At 45.3% G+C, this 20,202-nt stretch overlaps 1 protein-coding gene across 6 annotated transcripts in view; it reads left to right on the top strand.

The window, feature by feature from the left end:
• The window catches only part of LOC129631575 (uncharacterized), a 478,809-nt gene that overhangs the window by 278,186 nt on the left and 180,421 nt on the right, over positions 1-20,202 (top strand). The gene's annotated exons all lie outside the window — the stretch shown is intronic.

Here is a 20,202-nt window from a genome sequence, read left to right as displayed (position 1 = left end):
TGGTGTGGACACCGCCTCTTCTCGTTCCTGCTCTGATTCCCACTTTCCTGGACAGAGATATCTCTTGGCACCAGGCAGGAAGAGGCTCTGCTCTGGAGCCCTGTGGCCTCTCGGAGAGGACAGGCACATGTCTCTGCTGCAGTTGTTTGCTTTCAGAGGCTCCACCAGCTGGAGCTGGGAAAGTATCCATTTCTTCCTGAATCTGCATAGGGCAGCGACTTCTGGAAGTCATCAACTTTGAAAGCAACCAGTGTAGGGCCCCTGTGCAGGCAGTCCAACCCCAAAGCAGGAGCTTGCTTTGAACTGGTGTTTACAGGGTGCCCATCATGTGCCAACATCTGTGATGGGCTCATCCACACACATAGCTGCCTTCATATCTTTTATAGCAAGCTCCAGAGCTGGATGGAGGTCATGATGCTCTGGTCTGAAAACAAAGCCTTATGTTTTGCTTTCCATTTGAAAATGTTCACATGGAAGTCCTAGAAGGTGATACAAAATAAGTGTTCAATTCCTTTTGAGAACTTGAACCTAGAGGGTTGGGAAAGGCTTTGAATTTTCACTAAACATTCTAAACATATTATTTGTAAATTTAATATGTAGTTATTAAAATACCTATTATAGAAAAATTAGAAAATACAGACAATAAGGCGAGAAAAACATGACATCTGTAAGATATGATTAACATTTCCATTTTCATCCAACTAAACTAAGTCTTCACACACCCAAGTTCACGTAGAGATGAGCCAAGATTTGGCTCAGATTTGGCAGTGTTTTCCGCCCTCCTCAGGTTTTTGAACATGTTTTCTGCATAACCCTTGGTCCTAGGAGACTTTCCTCTAGAGGGAATAACAGGCTCTATGCTCAGATGAGAGTGCGATATGGTGGGTCCCATGTCTTATCAATTGATAATTCACAGACAGTGTGCTTACAGTGTATATTTGCTTATTAAAGGCTCTGAGAAGTCCTGTAAAACTCCCATGAAACTTCGTTCTGCCCATTTTGGAAAATGCATGCTCCCTCCTGCCTCTCTGTGTCCAACCTTCCCCTTCCACTCATGTCTCGAGTCTGTGTGGGCAAGTGGGACATCCTGATGGAGGCAAGAGAGCAGTGATCTCGGAAAGTCACTTTTGAGAGGAACAGTGGGAATCTTACTGGCCAATCCTGTATTATTTTTTTTTTTTAAACAGATGAGGAAATTGCAAAGGGGAAATGAGAGTGCTTCACCCAGGGTGGCAGAGGAAGTCAGTGGCAGGATTGGGATTTGAACCACAGTCTCAAGAGCAGGACCTGGGCTCCTATCAGATGTGACTCCTTGCAGAGGCCTGAGGTTCAGGCCAAGTGCTTATGCGAAGTGGGGCCTAACTTCTCTGGCGGTGGTGTGGTGAATGTCTCCACCAGAACCCGATCATGAACGCTAAGGTTTAGCACCAGAAATATACCATGGTGCCTGGCTAGTGTTTTGCTTTTGCAACATAGTGGGGGTTGGTGGTTCTAGAGAAGAGTCTTGAGAGTCCCTTGGACAGCAAAGAGATCAAACCAGTCAATCTGAAAGAACATCAACCTTGAATATTCACTGGAAGGACTGATTCTGGAGCTACAAAACTTTGGCCACCTGATGCAAAGAGCCGACTCACTGGAAGAGACCCTGATGTTGGCAAAGATTGAGGGCAAGAGGAGAAGGGTGTGACACAGGATGAGACAGTTGGATAGCATCACCAATTCAATGGACATGAACTTGGGCAAAGTCCAGGAGATAGTGAGGGACAGGGAGGCCTGGTGAGCTGCAGTCATGGAGTTGCAAAGAGTCAGACATAACTTAGCAACTGAATAGCAGCAAGAGGCTGTTTCTGGGAGGTGCCGCTTCTGCTCAGTTTTCCTAGCAGCCCCCACCCCTTTCCATGGCACATAAATTTGGGACCCAGCCAAACTTGTCCTGGAGCCTCCTGGGGGCCACACTCTGTGCCCAGTGTCTTATCCGGCTCTTCCACTCAGTCTGCCCAGAGATCCCATGGGTGAAGGGGAGCAACCCCACTTTGTTCACATGCCAGAGAGGACCAGGTTACATTTCCATGGCCAAGAGCCCAGGCCCCAGGAACCACGCCCCACCTTCCATGAAACCATCACTGATCAATAGCTTTGAAATCCCAACACTCCAAGTGGCCTATGGGGATTAGAGATTCCCGCACATTACATTCATTACTTTTTCATCTTTTCTTGAGCATGAACTAGAAGCCAGGAACCGTCTAGACAGTGAATTCAACAGTAATGAGACACATGGTTGGGGACTGTTGTGTAAAGACCTCCAAGAGGTAGTGGTGCTGAAAAAGCTAACTTCTGGGTGCAGGAAAGCGGAGGAAGACCTTGTGCTGAAGGGACAGCTGAGATGGATTTTGAAAGATAAAAGTGTTAGTCTCTCAGACGTGTCTGACTCTTTGCGACCCCATGGAATGTAGCCTGCTGGGCTCCTCTGTCCATGGAATTCTCTAGGCAAGAATACTGAAGTGGGTAGTCATTCTCTTCTTCAGGGGGTCTTTCCAACTCAGGGATGGAACCCCTGTCTCCCGCATTGCAGGGAGATTTGTTACCATCTGAGCCACCAGGGAAGCAGGCTTAATAGGAAGAAGGCAGGTGGCTTTCTTTTCAGGGGAAAAGCTTAGCTAAAAGGGTGGAGGTGTGGAATGGCACATCTGGAGCCCAGTTGTACCCAGGAACAGGGTGGGGTTTGGAGGGAAGGGAGCGACCTGCCTCAGTGGTAGGCAGTGGTCAAAGGCCACATCTGGGGATGGCATGAGTAGACGCACATTCAGAAAAAAGCACGGTCCGCAGGGCTGGGGGCAGACTGGAAGGCCCCCAGGGGATGTGTGAGAACCAGCAAGGAGACAGTGCCCTAAGCCAGGGGGTGCCTGGTCAGTGGAGTGGCTCTGAGACTGTCATGGAGGTGGTAGAGGCACCTGAGAGGTGAAAGTCAGGGAGGTCTGCTCAGGTTGGGGGCTGCAGAGGGAGGGACCAAGTCAACTTCGGTGTCTCTAATCAGTGTAATTGCAGAACACAGACCATCGTCTGAATTTCACGTGAGTATGAGCTGGTAAATGCATAACTAATCACAGTCTGATAGCTAGACTTTGGAAGTCTCTTCCCATACATTAAATCATTCATTACTCATTTTTCTAGGCCTGGTCTCGAACAGTAGTGTACCAAGGGCTGGACAGTGGGGAAGGTCTGTCCTAGGTGTAGATAATGAGAGAGTACTTTGTTGGCAGAGAATTCAATAAAAATCAGTCAACTTCTGTTATCACCTCATGCCAGAAATTCTAAACAACGTCAGGAATGAAATACAACTTCCTAGCAGGTAGATTTCTCCCACCACTGATGGGCCTTAATTTTTCAGTTTGATCCTTCAGCCACCAGCCTTACTGGCTAAGTAAGCCAGTGTCATTGAGGGGGCTACTAAGTCTGGATGGGAGGGCTTTTGAGTGTCTTCTTTAAGAACATTTTTGAGGGCCTCAGTATCCCTATATATACCCCCTTTTCAATCTTTAGACTCTCTACAAACTGCCCTAAAGAGTGGGCAGTGCCTCACAGCTTCTTACCAGCAAATCTTCAGGCGTATTACTGATTAGGGCCTCTGACCAGGAGACCCAGCTGGCTCCTTCCCAGGGAAAGCACTTCTGGGCCCTAAGTAAACCGCATAAGTCATGCAAATGCCCTCCCCCACCCCCAAGGAGCCTGCAATCTTTGGCCTTTCTCTGGGGGCAGCAGCAATGATTCACAGGGAACATACAACATATTACTCACGGTGGGCGCCGTGTCAGGGCCTCTTGGTATTAAGGCTCTAAATAAAGCTTTGTCGTGAACAGTGCGGGACTAGGGGAGGAACTGCAGGCGATTCCTCCAGAAAGAATCTCCCGAGTCACCTCCTGAGAGGGTGGAACCTGGCAACCAGCCTGGAGGAGGGCAGGGTCAAGGCTGTAAGGTCTGGTTGTAAATTTCCAGGGGCATGCTCAGCCATTCTTGCAACTGTAGGTCTCTGGTCCCTCTGCCTTACATTTTCATGAGCAGACTCAGGGGGTCTGATTTTGGGGTGGGAATGATCGTGGGGGACACTGGGACACAGCACCTGGACATGAAGACAGAGTACTCACCAGGAATCATGATTTTTATGTTCCTCCTGGTCTGACCTTGCTGCCCCAGAGTAAGGTCAAGTTCCTGCCTCTACTCTGTGCCCTAGATCAGTGGCTTGAGACTGCAGTTCTGGGTCACGCCCAGCTCTTGGGTGTCTGCCTCCTAACCCATGACACCTAGGGCCAGGCTAGAGCTGCAGATACAGCAGTTGTTATCCATAGATGTGGGACCTGCATTTGCTGGCTGCTGACCAAACCCTTGGGTAAGGCTGCTCTCACTGATACTCCTTCCAACAGGTGGGCTCAAGCGAGGCCTTGGTTTCCCTTTCTGTCACCCAGACTCCAGACTGATACACATTTGCTTAACCCTGGTAACCCTTTGGGTGAAAGCGGTGTCTTGTGTTGCTTGAATTTTTGCTCCCTGATTACCAGTGATGGCGAATACTCTGATGTGTGTTGTTGGTTTATACTTCTGTTTGGGGGAATTGCCGGTTCAAATCCTTAGGTAATTTTCTGTCGGCTTGTTTATTTAATCTGTTACCTACTGATTTGTAGACATTTTAATATGTCCTCATCTTTAATCCTTTTTCTCATGACCAATATTTTTTATATCTATAATGATTTTGAAAATATTTCTCATTCAACTTTGTAACCCATTGTTTTGTTGGGTCTCTTTACAGCATTTGTGCTTAGAAAGACTGACTTAACCTTAATATTAGAAATATATTTCTCTGAGCTTTTTCTAATTATTTGACATTTTTACTTGTTTAGTGTGTGATGCTTTAGTAAGTCTAGAACCTATTTTTGTGACTGTATCAGGTAAGGAGCTAGGTAGGAATCTACATAATTCCTTATGTCATATGAATAGCCACTTGTTTCCACACCATTTACTGAACTCTCCAACATTTCTCAACAGATTTGACATGTTCCTTTGTCATGGAGAATGTTTCTATATGCATGTGTTTTTATATACATATGTGTGGGTGTGTTTTACCCTCACTCAGATCTCTATCTGTATATTTGTATTCTCAACATTCATAATTTTAATGGAAATATGGGGAGTTGAGTAATGGGCATTGTGGTTCTGATGCCATTCTTGAGGTCTATGCATTAATAATAGCAATCTAACATATCTTGGCTAAGTCTATATTGCTTAAAATATATTTAGCAAATAATGTATCTTGTGGGTGAACATAAACAGCTATTTTCCAGGGGTTGTTACCTTCTGAGAACTCTCATGCCCTCATGAGTGGACCGACATTGGACATGTTTTCAAGGCTGAGAGATTTATAAATAATTAAACTAGCATCTGAAATCCTGGATTGGGTCCTGGAATAGAAGGACTTTAGAAAAAACAGTTGATATCCAAATGAGAGTTCAGTTAATAGTATTCTACTAATGTTAATGTCTTAGTGTTGACAGTTGCGAGAATTATGGAAGAGATCAACATTAGAACAGGCTGGATGAAGGGCGTATTGAAACTCACCCTATTACTGCTGCAATCTTTCAGTAAATCCAAATTTATTCAAGGATAAAAAGTTTACTTAAACATTTTATTTTTTCTAACTTAGTATGCAAAGTTGTTACAAAAATAGAGATGTAGTTGTGAGCTCCTCTTGGTCAGTCAGTGAATATGTCCCAGAGGTGGAGCCTTTGAGGTAAGTGGCTTCTAAAAGACTCTTCATCAATTTGGGATTTGGTTCACATTTTTCTTTCTTTCATTCCTTTTTTTAAAAATTAATTTGGCTAGGCCAGGTCTTAGTTGTGGCATCTTCATTGAAACATGTGGGATCTAGTTCCCTGACCAGGGATTGAACCCAGCCAGGTCCCCTGCATTGGAAGCATGAAGTCTTAGTCACTGGACTACCAGGAAGGTCCATGTTCTCATTTTTCTTATCATAAAATGGGAGAAAGTTGTAAGATGAAGCTCTTTCTGTGTTTTGTAGAGTGGCTTGCTCGCTCTATCGGAAAGTCCCTAGGCTCAGACTTCTTTGAACATCTGCAAATTTCACACTCAATAGATGCTTAATGAGTTTTGCCTTCAAGCGGGCGTAAGTCATCAAGTTGTAATATTGAAAGTGCAAGGAGCTCAGGTCAGAAGAAAACTCATCTGAATTGCAGGTCCACAGACTGACCTGCTGTGGTCCTTTGGCACAACAATTCGATTCTCAGAGCCTTGTTTGCTGATTGGCAAGGTGGGGATTAAGAAATTGCTGCCTCCCAGGGTAGCTGTGAGAAGTTAACATGGGAACACGTGTGGAAAGTATACCTTTCAATACATGCTATGTTGCCAGCGTCCATAAACAAAGTTCCCTTCCTCACTTGCCTCACTGTTGCAGCATTTTAACTCCTGTTCAGATTAATATGGCAGCAAAGAAAATCTGGTTAACAGCCGAAATCTCATGTAGAGTTTGTCACCGTCTTCTTCCAAACTGTCTTATCACTCAGTGGTTACATTTCTTTCCAGTTCTGGGGACAATCAAGCAGGTGAGATGCTTTCTCAATAATGCAAAATGTGATTTTTCCCCAGGATGATATTGCATGAGGAGGACATCTGAGTAGAAAGGAATTTTTAGTAGACTCACTGTCACAAATCAGATATCAGGAAATAAAAACAAGACTCAGGCAGTACATGGGCAGTGTCAACTTTCTTAAAAAGCAAGCATGCAGTCCTGGTGGAAGTTGAATACGAGCTCCGTTCTGGGTGCAAAACAGAGAGGTAAGAGCAGGAGCTTGGGCAGGGCATCCACGTCACACACCCCAGGAGGAGGGCACGTTTTCCATACTGTTGTTCAGTTGCTAAGTCATGTCTGATTCTCTGCAACCCCTTGGACAACAGCACGCCAGGCTTCCCTCTCCTTCACTGTCTCCTGGAGTTTGCTCCAACTCATGTCCACTGATGCTATCCAACCATCTCATCCTCCACTGCCCTCTTCTTCTTGTGCCTTCAGTCTTTCCCAGCATTAGGGTCTTTTCCAGGGAGTCAGCTCTTCACATCAGGTGGCCAAAGTGTTGCAGCTTCAGCATCAGTCCTTACAATGAATATTCAGGGTTGATTTCCTTTCAGTTCAGTTCAGTTGCTCAGTCATGTCTGACTCTTTGCAACCCCATGGACGGCAGCACACCAGGCTTCGCTGTCCATCACCAGCTCCCAGAGCTTGCTCAAACTCATGTCCATCGAGTCAGTGATGCCATCCAACCATCTTATCCTCTGACATCCCCTTCTCCTCCTGCCTTCAATCTTTTCCAGCATCAGGGTCTTTTCCGAAGAGTCTGTTCTTCACATCAGGTGGCCAAAGTATTGGAGTTTCAGCTTCAGCATCAGTCCTTCCAATGAATATTCAGGACTGATTTCCTTGAGGATTGACTGGTTGGATCTCCTTGCAGTCCAAGGGACTCTCAAGAGTCTTCTCCAACACCACAGTTCAAAAGCATCAATTCTTAAGCACTCAGCTTTCTTTATGGTCTAACTCTTACATCCATACATGACTACTACAAAAACCATAGCTTTAACTAGACAGACCTTTGTTGGCAAAGTAATGTCTCTGCTTTTTAATATGCTGTCCAGGTTGGTCACAGTTTTTCTTCCAAGGAGCAAGAGTTTTTAAATTTCATCGCTTCACTCACCATCTGCAGTGATTTTGGAGCCCCCCGCCCAAACAAATAAAGTCTGTCACTGTTTCCACCATTTCCTCATCTATTTGCCATGAAGTGATGGGACCAAATGCCACGATTTAGTTTTCTGAATGTGGAGTTTTAAGCCTACTTTTTCCACTCTCCTCTTTCACTTTCATCAAGAGGCTTTTTAGTTCCTCTTCACTTTCTGCCATAAGGGTGGTGTCATCTGCATATCTGAGGTTATTGATATTTCTCCCAGCAATCTTGATTCCAGCTTGTGCTTCATCCAGTTTGGCATTTCACATGACATACTCTACATATAATTTAAATAACCAGGGTAACAATATACAGCCTTGATGTACTCCTTTCCCAATTTGGAACCAGTCCATTCCATGTCCGGTTCTAACTGTTGCTTCTTGACCTCCATACGGATTTCTCAGGAGGCAGGTCAGGTGGCCTGGTATTTCCATCTCTTGAAGAATTTTCCACAGTTTGTTGTGATCCACACAGTCAAAGGCTTTGGCATAGTCAATAAAGCAGAACTAGATGTTTTTCTGGAACTCTCTTGCTTTTTCAATGATCCAGCTGATGTTGGCAATTTGGTCTCTGGTTCCTCTGCCTTTTCTAAATCCAGCTTGAACATCTGGAATTTCATGGTTCATGTACTGTTGAACCTTGGCTTGGAGAATTTTGAGCATTACTTTGGTAGTGTGTGAGATAAGTGCAACTGTGCAGTAATTTGAACATTCTTTGGCATTGCCTTTCTTTGGGATTGGAATGAAAACTGACCTTTTCCAGTCCTGTGACCACTGCTGAGTCTTCCAAATTTGCTGGCATATTGAGTGCAGCACTTTCACAGCATCCACTTTTAGGATTTGAAATAGCTCAACTGGAATTCCATCACCTCCCCTTGCTTTGTTCGTAGTGATGCTTCCTAAGGCCCACTTGGCTTCACACTCCAGGATATCTACCTCTAGGTAAGCACACCATCGTGGTTATCTGGGTCATGAAGATCTTTTTTGTATAGTTCTTTTGTGTATTCTTGCCACTTCTTACCATCTGCTTCTTTTAGGTCCATACCATTTCTGTCCTTTATTGTGCCCATCTTTGCATGAAAAGTTCTCTTGGTATCTCTGATTTTCTTAAAGAGATCTCTAGTCTTTCTCATTCTATTGTTTTCCTCTATTTCTTTGCATTGATCACTGAGGAAGGCTTTCTTATCTCTCCTTGCTATTCTTTGGAATGCTGCATTCAAATGGGTATATCTTTCCTTTCCTCCTTTGCCTTTTGCTTCTCTTCTATTCACAGCTATTTGTAAGGCCTCCTCAGACAAGCATTTTGCCTTTTTGCATTTCTTTTTCTTCGGGAAGGTCTCTATCACTGCCTCCTGTACAATGTCACGAACCTCCGTCCATAGTTCTTCAGGCACTCTGTCTATCAGATCTAATCCCTTGAATCTATTTGTCACTTCCACTGTATAATCGTAAGGGATTTAATTTAGGTCATACCTGAATGGTCTAGTGATTTCCCTTACTTTCTTCAATTTAAGTCTGAATTTTGCAATAAGGAGTTCCTTTAGGATTGACTTTAGGGTTTCCTTTAGGATCGACTAGTTTTGTCTCCTTGCAGTCCAAGGGACTCTCAAGAGTCTTCTCCAGCACCACATTCGAAAGCATCAATTCTTCCTTGCTCAGCCTTCTTTGTGGCCCAAATCTCACATCCATACGTGACTGCTGGAAAAACAATAGCTTTGACTATATGGACCTTTGTCAGCAAAGCGACATTTCTGCCTTCTTTCCAAGGAGCCCATACTCTGCCTGCTAGAGGTTCTGCAGCGTGCTTCCTCCAGGGGGCGCTCGGCAGCCTTGGGGCCACATCCTGGCTCCTAGGCTCAACTGAGACAAAATTCCTTAATCCCTCCAGACTTGATGTCTTTCTGTAAAATGGGGCAGGATTGGATGACTCGATAGAATCTATAGCGTCCACTGCAATACAGTACAATTTTCATGAACTCTCATTAAAATTAGTTTCACAGAGTCCATTGCTAGGTGAAATTCCCCTTTTTTGTCATTATTGAGACTATTTGAAAAATACAGCATAATGTTCAAAAAATGGGATGCATGAGGCCACGCATAGTATGATGCCACTTTTGTAAAGTTCAGTTCAATCGCTCAGTCGTCTGACTCTTTGCGACCCCATGAACCGCAGCACGCCAGGCCTCCCTGTCCATCACCAACTCCCCGAGTTTACCCAGACTCATGTCCATTGAGTCGGTGATGCCATCCAACCGTCTCATCCTCTGTTGTCCCCTTCTCCTCCTGCCTTCAATCTTTCCTAAAATCAGGGTCTTTTCAAATCAATCAATCAACTCTTCCCATCAGGTGGCCAGAATATTGGAGTTTCAGCTTCAACATCAGTCCTTCCAGTGAACACCCAGGACTGATTTCCTTTAGGATGGACTGGTTGGATCTTGCAGTCCAAAGGACTTCTAAGAGTCTTCTCCAACACCACAGTTCAAAAGCATCAATTCTTTGGCATTCAGCTTTCTTTATAGTCCAACTCTCACATCCATACCTGACTATTGGAAAAACCATAGCCTTGACTAGACGGACCTTTGTTGGCAAAGTAATGTTTCTGCTTTTTAATACGCTGTCTAGGTTTGTAAAGTACATAAACAATAAAAGCTAAATGATGTATCTTCAAGGGATACATTGATATGCATATGAGGTGTGTACATCTATGATATATCAATATGTATGTATTATGTATCTATAAGCAATCTGGCAATCTGTGAATGCAGGATTTCAGGATGGGGCTTAATTCTGGCAGCAAGAAGGCAGAGGTGGAAGGAGAGAAGAACACTGAGAAGGTTTCAGCACTTTAGTAACAGTGCTCTTCAGGCACAGTGGTCAGCTCTGAGGATAGGTTTTATGATTTTTTAAAAATTTCTTTCACATACCTAATATATATTTCATTATGTATGAGATACTACATAGTTTAAGTTATAATTATGAAGAAACCCAAGGTGACCACTCAAGTTTATGTTAAAGGGTTTATCAAATGAAAAAAATCCTAAATACGTTATCAGTTGTGAGATGTACAGACATCTTCCTTGATGGATCAGTGGGTAAAGAATCCGCCTGCAATGCAGGAGACACAGGAGATGTGCGTTCAGTCTCTGGATTGGGAAGATACCCTAGAGAAGGAAATAGCAACCAGGTCTAGTATTCGTGCCTGGGAAATCCCATGGACAGATATGCCTGCCAGGCTACAATCCATGGGGTTGGAAAGAGACACAATTTAGCAACTAAGCAACAAGACTATACCTGTATATAGTCTTCAGCATCAGGCGCTCAGCAAGAACTCCTTTCCTGTTCCCTTTCCTCTGTCTCTAACTCTCAGTTTCTCCACCCCTACAATGGGGACAAAATTCCCCTACTTCCGATGGACCCCATGACAACCCCAGGAGGGAGACAGGTGGCATCTTCATGTGGGAACTGGAATAGAAGAGACAGCCCAGATGCAGCTTCTTCTCACAGGCTGCCTTGGTTAGCTCCAGCAGACGCTTTGCCTTTGGGAGCCTGATATTCCTGTCAAGTAGGGACACCTTTGATTGCCTGTTTTGGGAGCTTCTGGGCAGTGATGCAAGGGAAAGCCGTTGGACATGTTACAGGCATCCTTAGGAGATAGGAGAGAGGGCCGTGTCTCCAGAATCTGGGAGCATCTGCCCATGCCACTGACTGGTGGTCCACGTGCCCCTTGTTGGTTATGAGACGTTGGTGTGGACGGCAGTGCTTTCTCATGCTCCCTCACGGCCTCGGCCCATTCACGTGTCTCCCTTCTGCCCAGCTGCTCAGCCTTAGGGTGAAGGCACAGTTCATAGCACGACACCCATGGGCCATGGGTCACGCAAAGGTCAAGACCGCTTTCTCCCAGGTCCCCTGGGAGCCGAGGGCGGCTGCTTTGATGCCCCCGCCTGCCCCTTGTGGGCTTCAGCCGGGAGTTCCCCTTGAATCACAGTTGCGACACTGGACAGTTTGTGACACATGGAATTCAGTGTTGGTCCACTTGGGGAGGGGTTTTTAGTTCCCAGAGGTGTTGGCATGCAGACGGGTCTCTGGCCTGCCCCGGAGGGCACACTGTGGGTTTGGAATGATTTTTGACGATTGGGAAGGGGGGCAGTGAGGAGCCTCACTGAGCTGGGTGCCTCAGAATTCTGGAGATCCACACGGCCTGAGCTTTCAGGACCGCCGCCTGGTCACACATCCTTTCAACCTGTTATCACCGCGCCTGGGACACCTTGCTAATTAGGCTGTGTTCCCCATGGCCTGTCAGGTTCTTCTTATCTTTTCATTCCACCCGGGCCAGGTTTTAGCTGCCTGACCTTGGACAGGTGACCTCAGCACCCTGAACCACAGTGGCATCATCTGTAAAAAAGAAGAAACGATGCCTTTCAGAATTATTGTGAAGATCAGAGCTCATGTGTGCAGAATTCTCAGCACTCTGCCGGAGGCCCTGAACATTCAAGTTACTCCTCAAGTCCTGGCTCTGTAATTGTTGTACCACCAGCACACAGAATCTGACTTTGGGGGCCCAATGTGGGTATTTGATGATGGTTTGATTATTGTCCCTATAAATTCTTAAATCTTAGAATGGGAAGCTGGAAGGACAAGATATTTTTGAGCTGAAATATCTGTTCTTTTCCAACTTGAGACACATTTTCTTAAGATGCATCGAATTAAGGAAATGTATTTCTTCCCTCTCTTATCATTGAGGCAATGCCACATCTATCTGCTGAGTGGGTTCTTGAAGGCTACATCTCCGTCCTTTGTTCATCTCCTTGTCTGGGGTTTGTTGCAGATTCACCTGCCACCCACCACCTCTTGGAGCCGCAGTCTTCTGGACAAGCTAGCTGCAGAAAGCCCAGTAACTAGTCAAGGCTGTGTTCTTGCCTCCAATAGATGAGGTCAAGCCACACTTAGCATATTTAAAATGTATTTTTCCTAACTTGCTACCTCCTAACAAAGGAAGAGCCATATCACACCCTCATTAGCTTCAAAGAGAAATACTGATGTTTGGTGTTTATTTTTTTCCCTCCTTTTCTTGCATTGGCAAGAGATTTAGTTTTGCTTAAAGGAAACACAGATGACGCTAATGAGACCACAGTGTCTTAATTTGCATATTAGATGAGATAAATATTGAGCTAATTAACACCTAGGATGAATTTGCCTTGCCTGGGACAATTGCTCTGTGGTGATAGTGGTTCTCTGCTACTTACCCAGGAGCAGAACAATTTGAAGAGAGAATCCTTCCCCACAAATACTTCAGGCCAACCAAAAATCCTCCAGAGAAATGCCATCCAGAAATTCTTATGCTAATTTGCAAAAAATCCTGGACCCTCTTTCAAGTTAACCCTGATCCTGTTGGCAAGTGATACCAACAGAAGGTCTGTCCCACAGACCAGAGAAGAACCGAGTGCAGCTGGGAAGGATGGGGGCTGCTGGCAGGAGTAGCTGGTGAGTCCCATCTGGGATCCTGGCGGAGGGTTTGAAAAGGACAAACCAGGGCTGGACAGTCTTTTATTCTAGGAGCAGGACTGGCTTCATAATTTGCCACATGCGTGCGTGCTAAGTCGCTTCAGTCGTGTCCAACTCTGTGTGACCCTATGGACTGTAGCCCGCCAGGCTCCTCTGTCCATGGGATCCTCCAGGCAAGGATACTGGAGTGGGTTGCCATTCCCTCCTCCAGGGCAGTACAAAATAGAAATGTGGGGTCCCTTGTTCAGAAATTAGGAAGCTCAAGATGGCCACAGTAGAATGTCAAATCAGTAGTGGTCCTTCTAAGCAGGGGGCCTTCTGTTCTACTGAACAGCTTAACATGCTTTAAAAAAAAAAAATCTTTTGCCCATGCTGCACTGCATGTGGGATCTTAGTTCCTCAGCCAGGGATCAAACCCACGCCCCCAGCCTTGGCAGCATGGCACCGTAACCACTGGACTACCAGGGATGTCCCACACCTTACATGCTTTTGAAGTCTGTCCTGTCGTATATGAGCTTTGGAGAGAAGAAAAGAAAGGAGGACATTTTAAAAAATAAGTAGTATTTCACATCTAGCGCATTTCATGAATTAAATGAGTTTAGATGCCTATAAAGAAAATGAACAAAGAATGCTGAGCACCAGGCCTGCCAGGGTTCCCACCTCCCCCTTTCGCTGTCATTTTCCTCTCCTCTCTGCATCTGTTTGCATCTGTGAGTCACGGACTAGGGCTCTTGACTCTGCTGCCCACACTGTCCAGAACTCTTCCCTATCTTCAACAATGCTTGCTTCACTTTCCACTTGCAAGTGTCAAGCTTTGCTCTGCCTTTTGTATTTTAATTGCTTTATCTCTTGCTTTTAATGAGCAATCAGGGCTATTTCTTTATTGAGGACCTGCTGGGAAATTTCAAGCCGAGTGTGTGCGTATGAAAGGACCAGGTGAAATCCCCGTTTTCTGGCGTGATGAGCTGAGGGGAGGTGTGGAATTGCCATCTATCTAAGGGAAAATGTCCACTTAACTTGTGGGCTTAATTCAAAGGAAATGTCAAGCACTCGACTCTCTGCTTTGTGGCAGTTGAAGAGAAGATTGGAAGGAGGGTTGGTTGAAAATATCTGAGAACACAGCCACAGCAGGGGAAATTAACTTAGGTGAGTGTGCATGCCTGTGTGTGGTGGTACGCGCCTGTATTTAATGTCCAGCATTGCCCGTCAGAATTAACTCCCTAGCAACAAGTAGGCAGAAATAAAGGTCGCAGAACCGTAGGCTAAACTAAGAGAAGCCATAAACTCATCATTATGGAGTAAGGAGCTATATTTGTGCAGGGCACAGTTGATCATATAATCACTTCCAAGGAATGCACCTTCTTACCCCAGATCTTCTTTCCTTTATCTGATTCATAATAATGTTGCCAGTGGAATATTTGTTTCTTCGAACTTCTGTATTTTTCTACAACCACCTCGGTGTCCTCCGCTCAGCTTACCGCCAATACCTGTGCCTGTTGATTGACGGAGATGTAGGAAGCCATCAAATGCGTTTCCTCCCCCGGGGGAATGGAAACCACGTGCCTTCAATTAGTGCCTCCCCTCCTGGCTGGAGCTCTCCAGTATGACAAAGGCATCAGGTTACAGAGGGACGTGGGGAATTGTCCTAGCAGCGCCGCAGATGTCACACGCATCCCAAGCTCTCAGAGACAGCTGAGCTCAATGATCAGAAGCATGGCGATGCGTCCGTGTCATCTTTATGGGGCTCCCCTGTGCCCTGAAGCGCAAACTTCCTGGCTTCAAGCGATAACAGTGTTGCCCCACATGGGAACAGGGCTCTCAGAGCTGCCAAGTTGACTGCTTAGGTCAAACTGAACAAATATTCTATGTGAGTTAAACAATCTCTTAAAAGCCAAACCATGAAAATGACACATTGCAGCACTATAGAGACAAGCTCCCCGCTTTCCCCATCTTAGAGCAATGGAAACTGGTATGTTTCTTTCCCGAGGGAGGACTGGAGGAGTGGAAGGTCTGAGTGTTCCACTGTGTCAAGTACAGATGGTGGGGGTGGGACGGCTGACGTCAGATGTCTGTGTGATGTGTGTCTGCTGCGGCAGGCATGGTGGTTTTCAGCTCTATATCCTTCTTGTCAACCTGACCGTGCCCCGTGTCATACGTACTGTTGTTGCAGCAAGGGGGACCCTTTCCAGGCCTGAGAGTGGGGTCTCGTCTAGCAGTAGGAAATGAAGTGTCTGAGGAGACACACGTGCTGACAAAGCAGAGACTTTACTGGGAAGGGGTGCCCGGGCGGAGATCAGTAGGGTAAGGGACCCCAGGGGGAACTGTTTTGCCATGTGGCTCGCAGTCTCAGGGTTTATGGTGACGCTGTTAGTGTCCAGGTTGTCTCTGGCCGGTCATCTTGCTTGGCTCTTAAGTCGACTCAGGGTCCTTCCTGGTGGAGCATCAATCAGCCAAGGCAGATTCTAACGAAAAGCACTCTGGGCAGTTGGTCGTCTCCTCCCTCCTTTGGCCCCTCCCAACTTCTTCTGGTACCATGTTCCTCATCAGGACCTCCTGATGTGAGACAACTCAGGCAAGCGGTCCTGAAACTTCCACAGTGGGAAGTTTCCCTCAGTGGTTCCCTAACGTCATTTCAGATGGAACCGTGGACCACTGCGTTAGTCCTCTGGGGCTGCAATCACAGACTGGGTGACTTAAACAATACACATTTATTTTCTTGCAGTTCTGGGGACTGGAAGTGTGGGATCAAGCTGGGGTGGCTTCTGGGGCCTCTGTCTTTGGTTTGTAGGTGGCTGCCTTTGCAGAAGGAAATAGCAACCCACTCCGGTATTCTTGCTGGAGAATCCCATAGGCAGAGGAGACTGGTGGGCCACAGTCCATGGAGTTGCACAGAGTCAGACAGGACGGAAGCGACTTAGCACACACACATGAAATACATAGTATTATAGCATAGGATTTTATGGAGAAGCTAAGTCACTTTCTAAAGGCCGTTCAGCTATTATCTGGCAGAGCCTGATTCAAATCTCACCTGCTTGGCTCTGAAGGACATGATATCTCTATGTCCCCATCCTCTCCCAGGCATACACAACCACAGTGTCTCCACTTCATCAGCTGAGAGCACAGATGCTGTCATATAAAATGGGCCACGCCTGTGATGTAGAAAAAGTTCTAGGTGGAACTGGAAGAAGTGAGGATTATTATAAATTATCTTGTCTTCCTGCAAAATACCAGAGGCAGACTCAAAGAGAAGGTGGCCGTTAGCTGGGTCTGATAGAGTTACAAGTTTGTGATCTTCATTAACGGTCAGCAGAGGAAACTGCACGGTGAATGCCAAGCCTGCAGGAAAGGAAGACTGTACCCTAACCACCTTTTGTTTGCCGAGGGTATTAATTCAGCAAATTTTACTGAGTACCTGGGCTGGACCTGGATCCCAGAATGGACAAGGCATGCCTTGTGTCCTTGAATAACTCACAATCTACTCAGGGAAACAGCATCATGTTTTGCTCAGTGCAACTTGGCCATGGGTTGGGGTGGTGGGCTCTGTGCATCTCTGTTATGTGGGGTCATCTAGACATGTGGTGGCATGCTTCACAATCTGGATATTTCTCTGGAGGAGTCCCAAGTTTGTGGGTGTGGACTGGCCAAGGTCTGATGAAGAGAGCCTTTGTTTTTTCACCAAAGCAATCATCTCTAAGAGAGTGGGGACTCAGTGTCTCCTGTCAACCCAGAGTCAAGGAGAAATTAAAGCTCTTGATCTGCAGTTGATCAGCTATTAAAGTCACAGTGTGGGATGTTTCTGTTCTGTGTCTGGGTTTTTTTTTTTGCTTTGGCTTTGTTTAATATTTGCCTTATTTGGGGGAAGGGCACTTCTTCATGGGAAGTGTTCTTGATTTATGCTGTGGAGGGTCCAATTTGTGGGATAGATAACAGGTGCTCTTTGGGGAGAATTAAAATGACATTGTTGTGAAATGTTTATGCTAATGAGTAGCTCAAGTGATCGCTCCTGCTCCTGGGCTGACGGCTCAGGAGTAACTGTCACTGCCTGAGGAGCAGGTTCTGATGCAGTCTCCTCCACATCCAGGCTCCTTGACCTTTAACGAAAAGTTAGGAGACAGGACAAACTCTCAGTTACTTATCCCCAGTTAGGGACTTGCTGTTTTTTAATATTTTAACACACTTACTTGATCCCACGGCAGGCTGTGCAAGGCACCACAGGTATCCCCATTCTACAGATGAGGAGCCGGAAGTTCAGAAAGCTCAGGGAAGTTGCCTGAGGTCACACAACTTGTCAGAGGTCTCGCTTGCTCTGTCTGGTTGGAAAACTGGTGTCTGTCTTCTCTAGAATACACTTTCCCTCCTAGGCTTTAGGATTCCATTCATTGGCTTTCAAGATGGCTTGCACGTTTTATATGACAGTCAGAAAGATAAAGGTCGGAGACAGAGTTGTGCCTCATCTGACATATGAGGTGAGGGGGGGCTTCTGTAAGCCCCTCCTGCCCCCGGATAGGCAGGCCTGATGTATGCAGACTCTCCAGGAGCTTGAAGGGCAGGGCCTAGTGGGTGGGAGGGGAGCAGTCACTGTGCACTAACCATTATCCTGTGGACCTTATATGGACAGAGCAGCCTTTGTGGTATATACTGTTACTTCCACTCTATGGAGGATGAAATGGAGACATAATGATGATAAATGAGTTCCCCAACATTATTTGACAACCAGGAGACAGGGCAGGGATTTTAAACCACTGGCTTCTAACTCTAAAATCCATACTTTTTCAATGAGTTCACCATGTCTCCTAGTCAGGGGCAAATGGGAAACTGCAGACACATTCTGAGGGAATGTGAGTCAGCGAGGGGGATGGGAAATGAAGAGTCATATTTGGGAGGAGGGGCAGCCTGTGCAGGACGCCATCCTGTGAGGAGAGTCAGGGCACTGAAGTGGGCCTTCGGGGTGGGCGGAGCTGGCCATGGCTATGACAGTCTGTGATGAGTGGGAGCAAACTTCAGATTTGGAGAGAAGGCTAAAGAGGCCCTCTTACCCTCTGTGTGAGGCATTCGAAACGATCAAACTAAAAAATAATGGGTGTCCTCTCTTTGAGATCTCCATGCACTCCTTACACGAAATTGAAAAAAAAAAGATGAAACAAACCTAGCTGTGCCCTAGATGCTCTCCTCACTTCACACTGTTATTCTCCCTTCCAGTACCTGGAGACAGGTGGGGCAGGGGGATTGTTTTTATTTTGCTTTGTTTTATGGTAGCCTGATAGCCTGCAATGAAGCCAACTCTGGTTAGAAAGAGATGCCTCCATTCCACTTTGGAAAGTGCAATGCAGGAAGCAGGAAAGCTTATTCTGTGTTCTATTATCACTGGTACTTGGATAGAGTGACCACAGTCAAGTCGGTGGTTAATGATGGAAAAGGGACGTGTAATAGGCTACAGGTGGGTCATGGCTCTGTACTGGGAAGCTCAGTAGTGTCACACAGGATGTGACTTACCTCTGTGTTCTGTGCTTTTGATAGCAAACAGGAAGTGACTCGTGCTAGCAAAAGGGGGTTAACAATACTGAGGTGAAAGTGGAAGCTTGCCCCAGGGCTCACACTGTAGCCATAGTTGCTGTACAGTCCTGTGGTTGGACCATAAACAGGGGGACCTCACAGGTTGGCAACTAGAAGCAAATCTGAAGAGTTAGGAACATGAGTCCTCTAGCCAGAAATGGATAGTCCAGTGCATACACACCATGGGGAACAAGCGTCTCAGGGGCACCCATTCACTCTTTCAAAGCATATTTATTGAGGGCCTACTAGAGAAGGGGTTAAAGATGCATCATCTTTTTGGAGCCCACATTCTAGAAGCTGGTGAACTGGGCCAAATGTTCATTGTACTATTCATAATAGCCAAGACGTGAAAGAAACCTAAGTGTCCATCAACAGATGAGTGGATAAAGAAGATGTGGTACATATATACAATGGAATGTTACTCAGCCATAACAGTGAAATAATGCCATTTGCAACAACATGGATGGACCTAGAGATTATCATACTTTGATTATCATACTAAGCCAAAGACAAATATCATAGGATATCACTTATAGGTGGCATCTAAAAAGACGATACAAATGAGGAGAAGGAGGGAGGGTCTGTGTTCAGTCATGTCCAACTCTTTGCGACCCCATGAACTGTAGCCCACCAGGCTCCTATGTCCATGATACAAAGTAACTTGTTTACAAAACAAATAGACTCACAGACATGAAAAACAAAGTTCTATTTACCAAAAGTATATTCCTTTTGGTATATCAGTGGGTTTGGGCTGAAAAGGAGAAATGAGTTTGGTATTAACATATACACACTGCTGCTGCTGCTGCCAAGTTGCTTCAATTGTGTCCGACTCTGTGCGACCCCATAGACGGCAGCCCAACAAGGCTCCACCTTCCCTGGGATTCTCCAGGCAAGAACACAGGAGTAGGTTGCCATTTCCTTCTCCAAGGCATGAAGGTGAAAAGTGAAAGTGAAGTTGCTCAGTCGTGTCCAACTCCCAGCAACCCCATGGACTGCAGCACACCAGGCTCTTCCATCCATGGGATTTTCCAGGCAAGAGTACTGGAGTGGGGTGCCATTGCCTTCTCCTATATACACAGTACTATATATATATAATAAACTATATATATATAATAATAAATATATATAAATAAATATAAAAGTATATATAATATATATACTATATATATAATATATAAAATAAATAATAAATAAATAATAAATATAAATATATATAATAAAATAAATAAATATATATAATAAAATAAAATATATATATATAATATAATAAAATAATATATATAATAAAGTACTATATATATAATAAATAAAATATATATATAATAAATATATAATAAATATATATATAATAAAAATATATAATATATATATAA

This window comes from Bubalus kerabau, chromosome 17, assembly GCF_029407905.1.
Source record: "Bubalus kerabau isolate K-KA32 ecotype Philippines breed swamp buffalo chromosome 17, PCC_UOA_SB_1v2, whole genome shotgun sequence".
In the NCBI taxonomy this organism is placed as follows: Eukaryota; Metazoa; Chordata; class Mammalia; order Artiodactyla; family Bovidae; genus Bubalus; species Bubalus kerabau.
The sequence above is the reverse complement of the archived record's forward strand: the minus strand, read 5'-3'. Positions and strand labels throughout refer to the sequence as shown.